Source organism: Trachymyrmex cornetzi, unplaced genomic scaffold, assembly GCF_001594075.2.
Source record: "Trachymyrmex cornetzi isolate Tcor2-1 unplaced genomic scaffold, Tcor1.1 scaffold16, whole genome shotgun sequence".
Taxonomy (NCBI): Eukaryota; Metazoa; Arthropoda; class Insecta; order Hymenoptera; family Formicidae; genus Trachymyrmex; species Trachymyrmex cornetzi.
The window spans coordinates 3,736,208-3,754,816 of record NW_017296201.1 but is presented as its reverse complement, the minus strand read 5'-3'; the positions used below and the strand labels follow the sequence as shown (position 1 = coordinate 3,754,816).

Here is an 18,609-nt window from a genome sequence, read left to right as displayed (position 1 = left end):
TTTGACTCTCACATATCCTTTTTAATATTTATTTAAATTTTGTTAATTTAAGAGTCCTGTTATATATGATCTCTTTATTACAATTTATTATCTTTATTTATGAATTTATCGAAAAATAATTTGATATTTAATTATACAAGTCATAATTACACGATATTTAATTATATGAAACACGATCTATAATTTCAATTATGGGATATAAAATCCTTTGTATTGTTTTGGACATTTAATCCAATCGAACTACGTATTCGATATGCTCGCATGAAACTAATGAGTGTATTTTTTTGACAAAACTGGATATTTCTTCAAAAAAGTATTCGTTTCGTGTAATTATCAAAGCACATTTATTTCCATTTGACGGGTTACAGAGCTTTATGATTCACACGCACACGCAAACAACACACACACACACACACACACACACACACACACACACACACACACACGCACGCACACACAAACACAAACACACAGCACACGGCCGCCGTAATTGAAATCGGGCGAGAAATAAATCGGGATTACACGCGAGGAGAGCATCACGCGTCGACGAACGAAAACTGCGCTCGTCAGCTCCAATTTAACGATCATTATTCGTTTGGTCCGCTATCCGCTGCGAGCGTAGCTTTTAGTTTATTATTGGAGTGCGAAAATATCGCGCATAATTTCCGGCCCAAATATTTTCCTTGGGCGGCGCACACAGTTCACACAGTTGTGTGCACACAGTCACCCCCCTTCGGCTGTCCTATTATCAGCATTCATTACGATAATGTTTTAACCGAAATAAATTTTCAAAATAATCAATTACGCAATGACAGAGCGCCATTCACATTTCTGTCAACACACGCATTAACGTTGAACCATCGACCGTTCTACTTATATAAATTAATTAGATTGTTATTGACAACGGTATACGCTGAATAATAACGTTAAACCACGCTTCCAGAACTAGACCGTAAATGCGCATTAACATTACAAATCTTTGCAAATACCGCAATTATGTAGTGCGTAAACGATTTAATTTAGATATTTAATCCGGCATTTTCCATCGTGACTTCACGATAAGAGTGATCCGTCTATCTTAACCCGTGAGTCACGAGATTTACGAACGAACGGTCTTCGCAATGGTTTCCCGTAACTAATCTTGGAAACTTCGCCGATCATTCGTCATCGGGACGACCCTCGCACGGTTCTCGTCTAGAGTGCCTGCACTCGAATCTGACTTAGCAAAGACCGGCCGTTTGAAAGGAATGAGGATAGGAGGAGGAGGAACGCTTAGGCCAGGCCAGATATATTTAACCTCTTCGCTGCGTACTCGGCGCGCAAGGAGCAACACTTGCCTCTCTTCGCGATTTAAATAAATGCACGCTCCGAATACCGGTCATTGTTTCGACGCAGCATTCGCCACGGCTTACGCAGTTACGGGACTTTCTCGTAGCAAGGGACTTTCTCGATGAAGATGAGATTGCTATCGCGAGAATTCAGCTCAGGTCCAGTCAGGATCCAAACTAGACTCGGCCTTGCTATCTCCGATCGACAAAGAATCTTTTGATCGATCACAGCATTACCATTAACTCTGATTTAAATGATTCTTTATCTCTTTGTGTTATAAATACAATCTGAAAAGAGATAATGAGCATATCTTTAATCTTCCGTCTACAATCTGGGTCTTTTTTGTACATCACAAGTTTTTTTATTGTTCTCGGTTAAAAAAAATTCAAGGTAACTTTCCAACATCTCTATGACTGTTACACGCTATTAAACTCGTGATGTCAAATTATACACGATTTAAATTATTTTTAATTATTTTATGTCGCCGCTGCTCCTATTCAATATCACGTTAATTTAATTAAAACAATGGAGTTAAATAATTTAATTTAATTTAGTTAAACAGAAACTGTATTATTAAATTTAACTCAAATTTAGTTTATTATTTAAGTACATATGTTAATTTGGACATTGTTTACTTTGAAACTAAGTAATTCAATCACAGAAATAAATTGATTTACATTTTGACACATATTATATATGTAAATTAAAAATAACAAAAATGTTATTTAACTCAACAGACTGGGTTAATGTCGCTCCTTTAATGCTAACAGTGTATTACTAATAGTTCTTGAACTCAAATTAAAACTTTTATTTAATAAATTGAAATTTCGGCAAAAATTAGGGTGAAATTTGAGAGTGAAATAATATGATGCGAATTTGGATCGATAAGAATAAATCTAATTAAATAAAAGAATTCCTAAATTCAGACAAAGTGAATTTTAATACTTACATATTTCTGTGTGAATTTACATACATATCTGATTCTGCAATTTGAGAGTAAAATTTCGCTTGTGTCAACAAAGACCTAGATTGCAGACAATGCAGACAGTTAAAGAATTTATATCGATAATTCCGATATTTAACTTCTGTTCTAATGTTATCGATATTGTAAGTCAATAATAAATGTCTTATATACAAGCTGAATCAATACCAAGAAAATATTTTCGATATACAATATGCCCACGCTTGTATTTCTAAATAGTTCTTTCGGTATTTTGGTAAGAGCTTTGTAACCGGGCTAAATATCGACTAGTGATACCAATATTTCGAACAAGGTCCCTCTCTTTGTCAGATCTCTCTCAACCTACACAAATTAATCCAATTTAGCACAGAGGAGTTTATCCCGTCATTGACATAGAAATCGAAACGTAGGCATTATGAATCACGAATCGCCACGGCTGTCTCCCGTATTTCAGCAATTAACTGCCTGTCGCAATTCCGTGAACGTAGAGTAGGATGCACTTCCGTCACTTAAGACTTTCGAAATAAATAATATACAGACACTTATTGCGCAGTCATCTCTTATAGGTTCTTTATGCAATCCGATAAATAAAGAATCACGAAAGATCGCGAGATACAACGATTGAGAGCAATACTATTTGCGAAAACGTAGCTCTGAATAATAAATTTCTGATACTCCAATTCGCAACAACTTTAACATTTGCAAACGTCGAATGTCAAAGGTTTTCTTTAAATTCTTTGGAGTGGAATCTCACTCTAAGGGCTGCCACTCAGGATAACTGTTCGTTATCCTAAAGTACCACAATTTTTTCATCATTTCCAGGCAAAATCTCATAATTTTCCCTGATACTTAATATAAAAAATTTTCGGTATTTTGATATTATATGTAATTGTTTTCCTCAATGTTTTATTGAGAAAGTAATTTAACATAATAATGTAAATCACTGTTAATATTGCTAATATCGTTTCCATTTAATTATTAAGTTGATAGTATTCTAAAATACTGCAAAAACTGCGTAAGTGTGATGTACGTATGTTAAATTTCTTTAAGGGATCTTTTTCTCATTGGAAAGGTAAACAAAATCAATTTTTGAATTCTATATGTGTATAGAATTAACTTCTAAAGTGATTATGAAAAAAAAATAATTTTGAAATATTGGTCATTTTCTGGGACGAAAATAGAGCAGGAAACGGAGGACTGACTGCCGAGTGTATTATGCTCATTTTAAAAGACCGGTTTCTATTCTATTGTGTTGATCGAGACTCTTAAAATAAGTTGGAGCAATCAAAAAAAAGTAAATAATCCTGGAATAGCGAAGTAACGATCGGTAAGAATACATTTGGATTATAGTATGCGCAGAAAATCAATTCAAAATGAATATTTTCAAAATCGCGGAAAACTCTCCTGAAAAACCGGCTTGACTGATTGACTTGAATATTTGCGCCATTATATTACTGACATTTTTTTGCAGTTTATAAACTATAATTTGTTTACATTTATCAATACTTTAACTCTTTTTTTAGAGATAGAGTGCGCGAAAAATGCTGAAAATCAAAACATAGTTTTCGTTTTGCTGCCATTTTATTAATTTTTTAATTTTAGCTTAAATATTGATTCAGTAATAGCTGATTACGTATAACAATGTAGAACACTAGTAAAAAAAATTTATTAAACTATTTTAATTACAAGGCTGCCTGGAACTTCCGGTGATTTTATTTTTTATTTTTTTACGCGTCAATTCAATGAACTACGAGAGAGGGGGAATGTCATTTTAACTTTGCAATTTATAAGATAAAACTTTCTTTAAAACAAACATAAAGTTTCATCTAAATCAGTTGTATAGTATGTTTACAATCCACTTTCAAAAAAACAATTTTTAGGCCTCTGAATAAGAAGAAATACCCCTTATTTTATTTTCCAGAAAATTTTATGAAATTCCCCGAATTTCCTCACATTTCCCTGTTTTCAATTTCCATAATATTCCTCCGATTTCCCTAATTTCCAGTTTTATGGGGCAACCCTCTTCTAAAGAATGAAAATTGCGACAGTTTTGAAAGAGAGTGGCTCAATCTTCAATCTTTAAAAGTGACATTTTATTCTTCACAGTGAGATTCACTCTAGAAATTTAAAAGTACAAAAATGGAGAGCGTGTGTTCTCTACATAGATCTGGAATCGCTGAAAGCGAAAGGGTACCGCGCATCTCGGCGATAAAAATAATCCGCTGAAACATCGCCCTTTCGCCACAACTAAAACGCCTAAGTGGCGCGAAGTGGTTGGGCAGTAGTCGGGTCGGAAACGCACTCGCAGTCTCGCACGCGCCTCTCGTCGAAGCGAAACAGAAGCGAAAACGAACGCGTGCCCGAGCGAGACGAGGGAAGAAGGCGAGCTTCCTGGAGAGAGGAAAGGAAGAAAGAAGGAAAGAGACGGAGAAAGAGGGTACTCTCGTAACGTAATTGCGTAAGTATCGCCGGCTGGCCGGGAGGTGCGAACGCGCTCACGACTATTTCGGATCCGTTCGAGTTGTGCCCGATATCGCGCCTTCGAAGGCTCCTCTTCGAAGAGAGACGGATTCGCGAGCGAGCGAGCGATCGGACTTTCACTCTGATCCGTTACGCCTCGACAATATGCGGCCTCCTCCTCCTGCTGTGCTGTGCCGTTCCGCAATGATCCTGATCCGATTCCTGCGTCCCGCGAGGGTTACGAGGTAACGAGACGTGGAAACGCGTCGCGGCGAAAAAAATTCTGCGGCTTCGTTGTAACGTTCGTGCAATCATGCGGAAAGTATAGCCAATAAGTATACTGTACCGTTTCATTCTCGTTCGAAGTTCGCCATCGGCCAATATCGCGTAAAATGATACATATTAACCTTTCAGATACGGCTTGTGCGAAGGAACTGCTCCAAAATTACCAGTTAACAAAGCAAGAATACACGATTGCCTGATATATAATCTCGAGTGATTACTTTCATGTTAATCGGTATGAAATAACGATCTATCTTATAAAGTAATGAAGAGGAACTCGAGCTCGATTATTCGCTTAAAATTTTATTCCTTTTTATTGCTAACGTCTTCATTCCTGGTTGTACGTTCCTGTATGACGTTTGAAACTAGTTTAATATTATATGCGGTTAGTGCTCGGCACCGCACGCTAACAGTACGATGTATCTCATTTGCTATTTCCCCGTGGCGCATCATCGACCCATTAAGTATATTAATTATCTAGCAGGCAGGGCCAGTATTTTACTGCAAATACGCTCCTTCGTATTCGAGTCGTAATCGTTTTTTTTTCCCCCCCTCTTGGTATCTTCCCTTCGAACTTCTCCCCTTCCGCTTTTGGATTATAAGCAACCTGGACCCTTGGCACATCGGATCCGGTGGGAAGAGGAAGGAGGGATACGCCACTGCACTCTCTCAGGTGTAAGGCCCAGGTACAAGATTCACGACAATGACGGCGACGGCGGCAGGAGGGCAGAGAAAGGGAAGGAACACCGGCGATCGCGCCGAAGTCAGGGAGCGGAGAAATTTATCGTCGCGGGCAAACCGGACACTCGAGCTAAAAATATGGGCAATTAAAAGCCCGCGCGCGTGTTCACGTGCCCGCTCGTCCGAGTAGCAACTTTTAAGGGCCGGCGTATCGAAACGGCCGTGACAAATCCGGAAAAAGATGCGTCCACCCCCTGGGGGTCCACGCTTGCCTCGCCTCATCTCCTTGTCCCTCGTGAATATGAAATATCCCGACGTGTCGGGCTGACGTTTTAAAAGGTTTATCCGACTATCCGGTGGCCAAAGTGCTTTCGAGGGGAACGAGAGAATGAGGGCCCTTAAACGTCCGGAAAACAATCATGTCGATGATGTAAGCTGATGTTACAAACAGCTCTACTGTGTGAGAGATAACGGAAACACGGAATAAACATACTACTAGTGTCCCAAGTAAACCTAGTAAACTACGATGTCTGTAGCTCTATCGGGTTAATGACTGTCACGTTGAATACTTTTAAGTGATAAATATGATCTTGGTCGACAGAGAGTATCCTTAAAAATACTTATGCCTTGTCTCTTGGCTAACAATTGATTTTCTTTGGGTAAAGATTATTTAACAAAAAGTTTCAATAACAAATTAATAGAGAAATACTTCAACTATCGCTAAGGAAAATGGTCTGAGTAGATTAAATAGTAATTCCGGTGGAAAATGGATGAATCGAAATTTTCTGATTAAATCTAAAATTCTAATTGAAATAACTAGAATTCTGATTGATATAATTATTTTGATAAAAATATAAATTCTAATAGATTTTACCAAAAATATTGTATAAACTAGAATTCTAGCAAATTGAAGTAGAAAATTCTGCTTCTGTCCATTTTTAACCAGAAATTTTTTTCAGTGTACAAAATAAAAATAGAACTAATAAGAGTCTAACGCGGTCAACAGTGCGCAGTCATATTGTATAAAATAATAAATCAATACATAAAAAACAACTTATTTTTACGTATTGATTTATTATTTTATACATTATAACTGCGTACCATCGCCCACTTTTATCAGCCCGATTTGCATTTTAATTTTGCAATTTCGTTTTCAAGAGTCTTTGTTTAGATATTTTAATCATTTAAATAACAAAACTGGTGATAACTAACGAGAGAATAAAAAAAAATGACATGCTACGTGTAAACAACAATCTCTGCAATATGAAAGCTACTCGACAAGTTGAAGGCAAATAAATTGCGAATCCCTGGCTATCGGTATAAAACGTATGAGCGCAGCGTGATGCTTTTGCGAGGCACAGTTAATGCGATCGTGGCACCGGGATGTTTTCAGAAGCAATAGCGGCGACTTTGCCGTGGCGATGATTTACGAGAAAAGAGGCTGAAGTCAGAGCCCGAATTTGTGCGCGCGGCAACAAAAGGAGAGAAAAAAGGGAAACGCTGGAAACGAGAATTACTTCCTCGCCGTACAATCGCGACGACGCCTCTCGCCTGGTAACACACGCTACACGTGGTTTCAAGGGTCAATCAATAAAGTCGTGGAAACATCAATACCTCTCATCGGCGTGCGCAAAATCTTAAATCAACGTGTCCGTGATTTCTTTTTTTTAATCTCTCTTATTAGCCAGCGGGATACGAGAAAAACCCGTTTTTCTCACCGGTTTCTTCATTGAAATATAACATTCATATCACAAAGTATAAAAATAGGATCGTTAAATGTACCGTTAAATAGATTTAAATGCGAATGGAAAATACGGACTGAAGGGTAGCAAGAACGTATAGTGAAGTTTCGTGTCGAATCGCCGGGCGAACAATTGCCCTTTACTGTGAACAATGTGCTCAATGTGTAAACGCGAACGTATACGTAAATGAAAGTTGCTAGGATAAAGCAAAGGATACTATTAAGTATCATTAGATAGAGCTCGTTTGGATATAATTGCGCTTGGCGACCTTAAAGGACACCGTTTTTTTATCGCTCCGGATATCTCTACATGTCGCACTTTTATATTAAGTTAAATTTACTATAATATTTTGACGTGGCGATGCCGCGGACAATACTAGAATGTAAGTTTTTTTTTCTTGAATAACCGCCATTCGCGTTCATTAAATAATCCGTAATAACAATTGATATCGATAAATATAAAATAATAATAATAAATATATATTTCATATGCATATAAAATAATGATAATAAAACAATATATATGTAACATATATTCCATTATTAATACAAATATTTACACAGAATATATAAAAAATATATACGTGCTTTTAAAATTGTATATTGTTTCCTAAATTTACCTTTCGTACGTTTTACGTGACAGTAGTTTATTCAAGATTCCGAGGGTTAATAGACGCGAAGTGGGATTTTCCACAGCGGAAGCTTTGCGGTAGTCGGGTTAGCCGGAAAGATCGATTGTCGTACTGCGACACTAATGTCGGGAGTTGGCATAACTTGGCGGTTTGCGCTGCTCTCGAATGGTTCTGAAATCGAACTACGATGTCGCGAAAGTCCTTCCCCCAGATATTCCGCGATGACAACATCGTTATACGATTAAACGTAATTTCGATCACACACGTCGCTTTCAATTAAGGGCCCGTATGAGGTATCAATCTGAATATATGGGAATGTTGTGATCAGAATTATAGGTATAAACCGCGATTATGGATAATTGCCGTTGTTAACACTTAAGAGCGTGGAAACGCAACTTCGCCTTTAATTACGGACTAAAGTGCGCGGACAGTAGCTTTCCTCGCGATGGGAATGTTATAGCAATTACGGCAATTACGCCAGATTGCGGTTATTGATGACTTATGTTATCAAGATTTAAACGGAAGGAAGCACGATTGCTTTGCGACGTCGAGTCTTCCGTTGCAACAACATTTGGTTATCAAAATGTAAACATGCTTTCATTATTTAACATTCTAAGAATATAAGAGAAAAATCTTATCGACTATCACGGCACACAACATTGTGAATATATAAAAATGATCGTTCCCTGCACTGAAAAAAAATATAGTCAATTTTAATAAATATTTAGTTGAATACTGCCAACTAAATATTTATTAAATATAAAGATATATTTATTTGATACAAGAAATGTTAATTTAATTTAACAATCATTTTTTTTACTGGACAAATATTTATTTACTGTAAGTAAATGTTTAGTTGGCAGGATTGAGAATTAAATATTTATTAAAATTAACTAAATTTTTTTCTCAGTGTGTGAGAAATAATATGTACATGCGAGAGGAAAAAGTTGAAAAAGTCAGTGTCAACGTACGCTAGTTGAGCCCTACTTCCTGAAGATACGTTCCGATGAAGACTCTATACGTATATAAAGACGTACTTCGTGCAGCCTATAATTTGCCCTTTTTTTCATTGTATCTCATCCGGAGGAAGTAACAACGTACAAGAGGGGAAGGAAAGTCACATGATAAAACGACGTCGTGTGCACTCATCGCGCGTGACATACGACTACAGTATTACAGCTCCAGTTCGTATTATGTTAATCCTTTCATTCTTAGTATATCACTTATGATTATATCATGCGAGACACGCACAATTTTGTGCACTCGAGAACGAGTCGCCGCGCCGCCGAGGAGTATTGCTATTCAACGCGCGCGACCCTCTTGCTTCTCCATTTACATGATACACTTGATACTCATGCATCTGGCGGACGAAAAATCTCAGCTAAACCGCGCGCGATCGTAGGAAAACCGGTCGTTCACGGAGGAAGCGAAAAACTCGAAAATGTCGCGTTACGTCACGCACGATCGTCGATCATCGATACAGAATGACTTTCTCGGTGAAATCAATACAAGGAAACGCTTATTCGAGCGCATCGATCGGCGTTTAATAATAATTACATAATAATTACGCGTCACTGCGATCGTTATCGCGTTTATTAGCGTACGACTATTTAAAGATGGAGATACGATTTTTGTCTGGCGGATAATGTATTTCTTTTATTATTAAAAGTGTTTCAACAGAGACTTCAACGTTAAACTGCTAACTAATGGCTTTTAGACGAGCGAAGAATTATCGGCCGTAAAAATATAAGTTCTTGCGAATATTACGACAGATACTTACTAACGGAGCCACCACAACACGGAGATTGCATGCAAAGCGCGCGACTCGCGCGGAGAATCAAAAACTCCCGACTTTATTCGCGATAGCGAGCACTTTTCTCTCGGTTGCGTCACTTTTGCTCGCGTTGGCGTTGGCGTGCACGTGTGAAAACCCGGCGAGCGCGCGGCCGTTCCCTTTCTTCACTCAGTGTTGTGCTCATTAGCGAGTTACTCTGAGAGCTTTTATTATTACAAGTATACGCGATGTCCCAAAACGTCATCCCGAATCTCTTCCTCCTCACAGATTCTTTTGTCCCACCTAGAACAATTATTTACTAAACGATAATATTATCACTGACTATTCTAGCCAAAAGATATTTCGAATTATCAAAAGAACATACAGAATTTCTCGATAACTATAAACCGTAATAAAAAAACAGATAACAAAAGATAACAAAAGGATAACAGGATTTTTCGATAACTGCAAGAAAATAAATAACGAAGACATATCTCTTTTTCAGATTATATCGTATTAATTTCTTAATAGAGTTATCAAATAAAAATTTTTGAAAATGTAGTTTATTAAAAATTTGCAGTAAATATATATTGTTTTTCAGAAGCTGAGGAAAAAATCATTTCGAAGTGGATTACAAATTTTATTTTAAATTTAAATGAAGCGGAAAAAATTGTGACTTGTAAATAATAATAAAACCATAATTTTCAATCAGTTCTGAATTTGTTAACCTTTAAACAGATAGGTGGCTACAACATCCCACGCACAATTATTTCAAAAACCTCATTCTGACCTTTATGAAAAGTGATAAATTTTAAAACTTAAGCTTTTTTATTTTTATTTTCCGAGACGAGACCTTTGTAAATTTGATATCCGACTTTTTCTTATAAATTATACATGAAACTACAAACGAAATTACTGTTACTACAAACAGCTACAAACAAAATACCATCATTTTTTAACAAAACAAGTTAATTTGTAAAAAGTGTCAAGTTCACAAAGGTCTCGTCCTTAAGTTTATTACTTTTGTATTCTTCTATTATATGAACATACAAATAAAATTAATTTTTAATTCTACATATATAATTAAAAAATATAACTATAAAAATAAAAATTGTTTAGGTATTCTGACGACCTAACTACTTAAAGGTTAATATAAAGAATATAAAGAATTATAAATTAAAAATTAATTACAAAATGTAGCATGTTACAACTTCAAAGTTCCGATAAATCACGATTTTTATTTTAAGCAAAGAAAAATTGCCTCGAGGCCAAAGAATCCGTAATGAGAAAAGACATCTATGATTTAGGTATATAACGTGTCTTTGCGGCGACACGAATGGATTTCTGCAAAAGGAGAAAAAAAACTAATCACGCTTCGAGATCCAAGTGCGGTCGGCGAAAATTCGGAGTTGATCGCACTAAAATGCAGAATTTAAATCTAAAAACGACGTTCCTTGATAGACGAAAATCAAGAAAGATTATTCCGAAAAGAAGATAGATTTCACGCGCGACATCATTTTATTTATAGCTCCTAATTTAGTATCACAAAATTTATACAAAATACATGTTTTGAGAAAATTGTATGGCATACATCTTCATTCTTGTACCTTTGTATACTTTCTCGATGCATAATAAAACCTAACCCCTACCCTATATGTTTCTATTATGTCCATTTCTATCAAAGTAGATTAACTTTAATCTGTTCAACTTATTCTTCATCTTTCCCTAATTCTTAGAACTATAAAAAGATGAAGAGTTAGTTGAACCGAGATTAAAATTAAATTACATTGGTAGAAACAGTCGTTAAACTAGATTTTATTAGATCCAATTCGTTGGATAATTTGATCGAAAAATCAATGGCTACGTATATTTCTTGTTACATACAAATACGTATGTGCAAATTCTTTTATTTGTACATACAATAGGCAATATATCTTCCTGGTGTAATAAAATAACCACAGTGGTTTTCCAAATGGACATTACGGAGAAGAAAGCATAACCTGTCTGCTTTGCTCAAACGAATGCTCGGATTATAATGGTCGCATCTGCACAGAAAATCATATCCATGACCCGATAATATCGACATAAACGCCAATTCATTCGATGCAGCTCGAAATTTGAGCGTGCCTCGATCTTTCGCAAGGACAAAACATCTATTAGGAGCCATATTGGAAATCTCGTTCACTCCTTCATATCGATCGTCACTTTCCGACGATCAAAGATATCACCATTCCATGAAATTCAAATTGAAGAAACAAGTGCAGGGAAACTTCCAAATCCAAAACATTCCATTCGCTCTTACGTGCGTTTTAATCAATCTAGATTAACTTTAATTACGGTTTATCTTTTTCTAATTCTTAGAACTAAAAGAAAATATGGAAAATTAAATTAATCGAAATTAAAATCAATCTACGTTGATAAAAAAAACGGACATTAGAGGCAACTTCATTTCTCTTCCCCTCGACTAGAATATCGATGTATTTGCTATTCAATTTTAGCGAGGAGATAACAGTACTCTCTCGTGGGAATAATAAGCCCTGCATCCACTCATCCCTTTCAATCCACCCCCGTGAGTCACCAGCCGGGCGAGGGTGGCCGTTTCGCGAGGCAACCGCCGGTCAATGCGGCATTCGGTACTACGTTCATAGCGTACTCACCATGTGCAGGAAGGATTCGCGTTGACCGCGTACGAGGACGATCCACCAGCCTGAGAAACGGTCCCGAAAAATCCAAAAGGGTAGATCTCGTAGTCTGACCGAGTCAAGTAGCACCCGCCGTCGACTCCGCGCCGCTTCCCCCTCGGATGGAACACCGCCGTTGGACGACGACAGGGTCGGGGGTAGGCACTGCAAGCAGTTCCGGAGGAAGAAACAGAGGAAATTAAACCGTGCGGATATCACTTGCACGCGTCGGATTCGCTCGCGACGGCAGTCGGAAGAAGGCGATACGGCGAAAGACAGCGAACAGTACGCGGAACGAACGAACGTTCGAACGAATGGACGGACGGACGGTCGAGCGCGGTAAACGCACGCGTACCAACCGTACGGCGCGCGGGTTCAGCGGCCGACTGAGAGGATGCAGTTTGCCGCTGCTCCGCCATGGTCCGCGAGCGGACCCTTGGTGGCCCCCTCGTGGTTCCGAGCGCCCCCCACCGCACCGCCGAGCCACTACTCGACGGAAGAGACAAAGCGGCTGCGCGCGCAGCCTCGCATTTTTTGACCCTCCGTCTCGCGGGCTCCCCCCTCTCTTTCTCTCGCTCGCTCTCGCGCGCGCGCGCGCGTCCGCGACCGTCCGCACCCCACTTCACGACGCCCTTAAGTTCGATTCACCGCGAGAGTGTACCGCTCGCTCACTCGCGAACGGCGATATGTGTGTATGTATGTGCGCAACGCGCGAGGCGGGCGGATTCACTGCGTACACGAATGCGTCTTTGCCGCGATCGCGTCTCCACTTCGATCGAGGGGGTCGTTGTAAGCCTCGTTCACATCGCAGATTTTTGCGAAATTTAGTATGACGCGCACGATCGCCAAAAACGCTCACGACCGGCGAAATGACGCGAAGCGATTGCGGGGGGGTGTAAGCGCGATTTCTACTCGAAATTCGAGTCACGTGATATTAACGGGCCGCACCGATTGACTCGCATGAGGCTAGGCTAGTGAACGAAAAAATTTGAAAATTTAATTGCCGCGCAAATATTGAGAAAAATGGTCTGATTGTACCAACAAGAGGTACAAAATATATATTCTAATCACAGCAATTAAATTCTGGTTGCTGTGTAATTGAATTTCTGGTTATACTAGAATATTCGATAAATTCATATTCAGCTTTATTTGTCCTCGTTTAATTTTAATAAACAATAATGAAATGATTCCAAGAGATTCGAGTGTATGAATTATCGGATTATCTATAAATATTTGATTTGTATTTTTATTTTAGTTGAATCTTCTGCAATCAGACTTTTTTTCAGTGAAGAAACGAACAATGTTTTTTAATTGGATGAAAGTAATTGTATTAATTCAAAGATTCTGGTAGTTTTAATGATAAAGATATAAATCAGATACTTATATATAATTAGATCTAACAAACACTCTAATCAAGGTACTTGGAAATTCAATTACGATAATAAGATGAGTTTTGATTGATATAATTACAGAATGCATTTTGTTCGTATTGTACCTCTTGTCGGTATAATCTAGGACAGGGTTACCATATCTGAATCACAAAAATAAAGTACACAATAAATAAATATATAGAAATACTTTTTAAAAAAGATTATTCTGAGATAGAAGAAGAGAGTATAATTATTCTGTGCGTTAAATGTGAGAATTCAATCAAATAAAATTTCTACAATATAATATTTGTTAACAATTCTTATTAATATAAGTTTATAAATATAAAATTTTAATTAATGACCAAAAGTTGTACGATCTCAAAAAGATTTATATACCCTTAAAAAAGTACAGCTGGTAACCATATAATACAATCAGAATATTTTTCTCATATATCTTGTTTCGTATCAGAGCTACGGAAAGAATCCGATATATGTATATGTAATATACGATTCTATCGAGTATTTATTAGATTGCAGAGAGAGCACGTGATTTGTAAATCTATTGAAAGAGTAGCATAAATGTGCAGATTATAAGCACTCAACTCTTTCGATAAATTGAATACACAAGAAAGACATGAAACATATACTCGTACATCAGTAAATTCAACACGTTTTATCTATTTTATGTGTCGAGCTAAATCTATAACGGTCCTTGAACGAAACACGTCTCAGATTTGCAATAAGACGTGCCTTTGTTTGTTCCTCTCATTTCTGAACTTCCTTTTATATTCAATAACAGCTAGCTCTCGAACGTAAAGGCACATAGGTTTTCGCGGTCTTCGAAACTCTATTCGCACATCTCTCCATTAACAAGAGAAAGTTTTTCGTTTAAATGAAGGAATGTATCGTTGGTTACCGTTTTTTCACGCGATATTGTTTCGCTATTATAGACATCGTGCTTTTCTCCCGGAATTAAACATATGGCTCACAAAAAAACTTAAACAGTAGGCCAATATTTAACGAATATGCGTAAAGTTGACGTATATTGATTATATTGTTCGCAACCGTCTTTAGAATTTATAATATTCAAATAAATTTGTATAACCGCGTTAATGAAAGCGTAAAGAAAATTATCCAATCGCATTTTATGTATATCTTTATCAAGGAATATTTTGATCATCAAAATATAAACCTTTCCAATTATACATTTTTTATTTACATTAAGTAAAAGTTGATATTCTATTTTATTATACATATATATCGTTTAAGTGTACTCTTGAAGGCAACAATATAGAATTAGCGATACTGCTTTCTTCGATTAGAATTAGAACACATCAAATTTTGATGTAATCTTACTTAATCTTCGCAATTTTATATATTACTCAGATGATTCTATATATTCAAATTATTCAAATAATCCTATGTTCTAATTCTTATCCTATTAGAATATCCGATATCCTAATTCCTATATCCTAGATCTAGATAATCCTCATAATTTTATATATTTTAAGAACAATTTAGGTCAAAATATATTTAAGTATAAAAACATTTTATACTGAAAATGTTAAATATAAAGTTACAGCTAGGTATAAAAAAATAAAAATAGAAGCCTATGAGTTTTACATACATTTGCCGGGGGGGAAAGAAGCACGAGAAAAAAAAAATATTTCCTCCGTGCAGCTTGCGCTTTAATTGCTCATTATTAAGTCTCCCTTGATTCTCTCCCCCCTCCCTCTCTCTCACTCACTCTCTCTCTCTCTCTCTCTCTCTCTCTCTCTCTCTCACACTCTCTCCTTCGCGGCGTAATTACTACACCTTATTTACTAATGGCGTTGCCGCCGGATATCATAGTTGATCGCGGTTATGCGTTAGGGGCGTTATAGGGCCTGTAAACGGGAATGGCTCGATGTGCAACTCGCACATTGTCGTAGGCCATGCGCGAAGTGCGCGTAAATTTACATAAATATAGGGGCTCCGATTAATGGGATGTCCAACACAGGGAGGGTAGCTTGGCGATGAGCGCAACTCTCTCTCTTTCTCTCTTTCTTTCTTTTTCTTTTTCTTTCTTTCTCATCCGACATCCGCTTCTGTACAGTACTTCATCGCGCCCTTACATGGGTACCTTTATTCAACACGAGACCTTGATAATTTTGCGCTCGTTAGTAATAATTAGTTGCCGGCCGGTATTTCACGCTAATGTTGTGCGATCATCGGATCGCGCGGAATCATTTGTTTCGCGAACATTACAACGTTGCCACGACTATGAATCTAACGAGGATCATAGACCCTAAGTAGTCTTGTTAACCTCGTTCTAAATGATAAAAGCCAGAATAAAAACTTTTCCCCTTTGATAAAATATTGTGATCAATTCATATAAGAAAGATTTATAGCCGATCGCCGTTTGATAAAATTATCCTAATGAGCAAAGTGTTAACAGTATGCTAGCAACTTGCCAACAGAATATTAATGCAGCAGATTGACTTAAATCGGTTGCTAACTGATCATTTTAAAGTCGTAAAAGCGGTCGCGACAGTGAACAATCAGAACATCAATAGTAGATGTTACCGTTACTGATTGGTTGTCGTATTGTAGATCCCGCATGTGTACCCGCATGAAATTTATGTTCTGCTAACAAAAGTCTGCCGATATAATGACAGATTGTCAACAAAAATCGATTAAAACCTGCTATTTCGTAAACATTTAAATAGAACGTATTATTTAGATAAACACAAAATATTAGAATAGGTTTTTGCACTCTATCTGCCACCAGATTGGTAAATTCTATTAAATTTTTGTTCAGCCGACAAAGTTTGTAATGTACTCTTTGCAAAATCTGTTTTCTCTCTCCTTGTATTAACAAACAGAAAATACTTACTGACTAATAAAAGAATGCAAAGAATTTGTAGCATCACGTAGACCATACCCTAAGTCCAATATTTATATAATAATAATAATAATATGTTCTTATATTTAAGATGAATAAATACATTTTTATATAAGACGATCTTAGTATAGTCTTAAGACTAGGAATTTATATATTGAATTCAATCTTTGAATCGATCTCGAATCCTAGGTAGTAATCTGGGTCGATTCACTAAAGAGATCATATTAAAAAGATAAATTTCTTGAAAATCAATTTGGAAAAATCTATTTATGTAATAAAATCAGAGTTGATAAAAAATAATATTTTTTTTTAGGACCAAACATTATATTTTTTAAACATGTTTTTAATGGTTTAAACATATATGTCTTAAAAACAGTATTAAAAAAATATGCTTAAAACATTAATTAAACATCTTATTTCTTATTTATTAATTAAACATATTTTAAATATATTTAATTAATCGAAAGTTCTTAGTTATGTTTTCGCATATCGGTCTAATGTCATTAATGTTTATTGCTTTTATTAATATTTAAACAAATAATATTGCAAAATTTTTTAGTGCTGATCTTATTTCAGTATTAAAGAATAGTAACGAAAAAATAACGAATTGTGATCTACTTTTTAAGCAATGATAACGGTAACAAGTTACTTTTGAGAATCAGAAACGGTAACAGTAACCAGTTACTATTTTGACTCGGTAACAAGTAACAATAATTAGTTACTTTAAAAAAAATAATTTTCCATTCTCCGTAAATTTGTTTTAAAATTTTATTTAAATATAAATATGACTGTGTTTCAAAATTCACTGTCAGTGCTGAAAATGTATAGTCACGTAAACTGTAAATTTTCATTGGCAGTAAATTTTGGAACACACTGCATAGCCCATAATCTGCCTTTTCTTAGGTAAGAAAGTGACATCTGTTATCCGTAGCTTGTAATTATTGAAAAACTCGACTCAGACTCTATCAACAAGTCCGGAATCTTTTTCTATATGTAACTCTGATATTCATCAATTGCATATTATTATTATATTATTTACAAAATTTAAAGCAAAAAGAGATGAATAGGATTTATTGGATTCAATATAATTTTGACTTATTCAAACATAAACAAATATACGGTATAATAATTTCGACTAGAGATATTTATTCTGCGTTTATCAATGGCTGCGTCCAGCAGAATGTTTATTTTGCAAGTTGGAAGTTTTCTTCGTGTTAATTAGGTTATGAAATCAAGGGAAATGTCCTATCTTAGCAAAGAATCATAAAACGGTTGCAAAACTGTTGTGTTCTGCTGAACGCAGCCAATATTTTATTAAATATATGGTTTAGAAAAGTTTGTGTTATCATGTGTATTTTCGTCGTTTTCGTATAATCCCGCATTATTAAACTTTTTTGTTAATTATGCTCCTATAATATTATTTATATTATATTTCGAGCAGCATTTTTCATTGTACCTTGTATTGTAAATAAATATTATTGTATTATATATTGAATGTATAAAGAGAGAGAGAATTACAATAAAAGATAATATTAAGAAAGTTGTGCAATATGATTGCTAATTATCTTATTGTATTTCTCTAATCATATAACGTAATATGATTAGCGAAATACAATAAAATAATTAGACATAAAAATAAAAAATTTAAATAGCTCAGGAAAAAATGGCTCAGGAAATTTCGACTCAATTTTAGATCAGGGTTAGCGCTATATAATTATAGTGTCCGCTTTTTAAAAAACACTCTGTATACCTGCAAAGACTGCAGAATTTATTAGTAGCTTGTCTTTTTACGAGTGCGTATACTACAGGGGCTG

At 36.0% G+C, this 18,609-nt stretch overlaps 1 protein-coding gene across 2 annotated transcripts in view; it reads right to left on the bottom strand.

The window, feature by feature from the left end:
- LOC108758765 (uncharacterized) overlaps positions 1 to 12,926 on the bottom strand; it is a 181,162-nt gene extending 168,236 nt beyond the window's left edge. For both annotated transcript variants that reach the window (XM_018503855.1, XM_018503857.1), the window contains exon 1: positions 12,518 to 12,926. The gene's annotated coding sequence lies outside the window, so the exon portion shown is untranslated. The remainder of the gene's footprint in view (positions 1 to 12,517) is intronic.
- Positions 12,927 to 18,609: the final 5,683 nt, after the last annotated feature.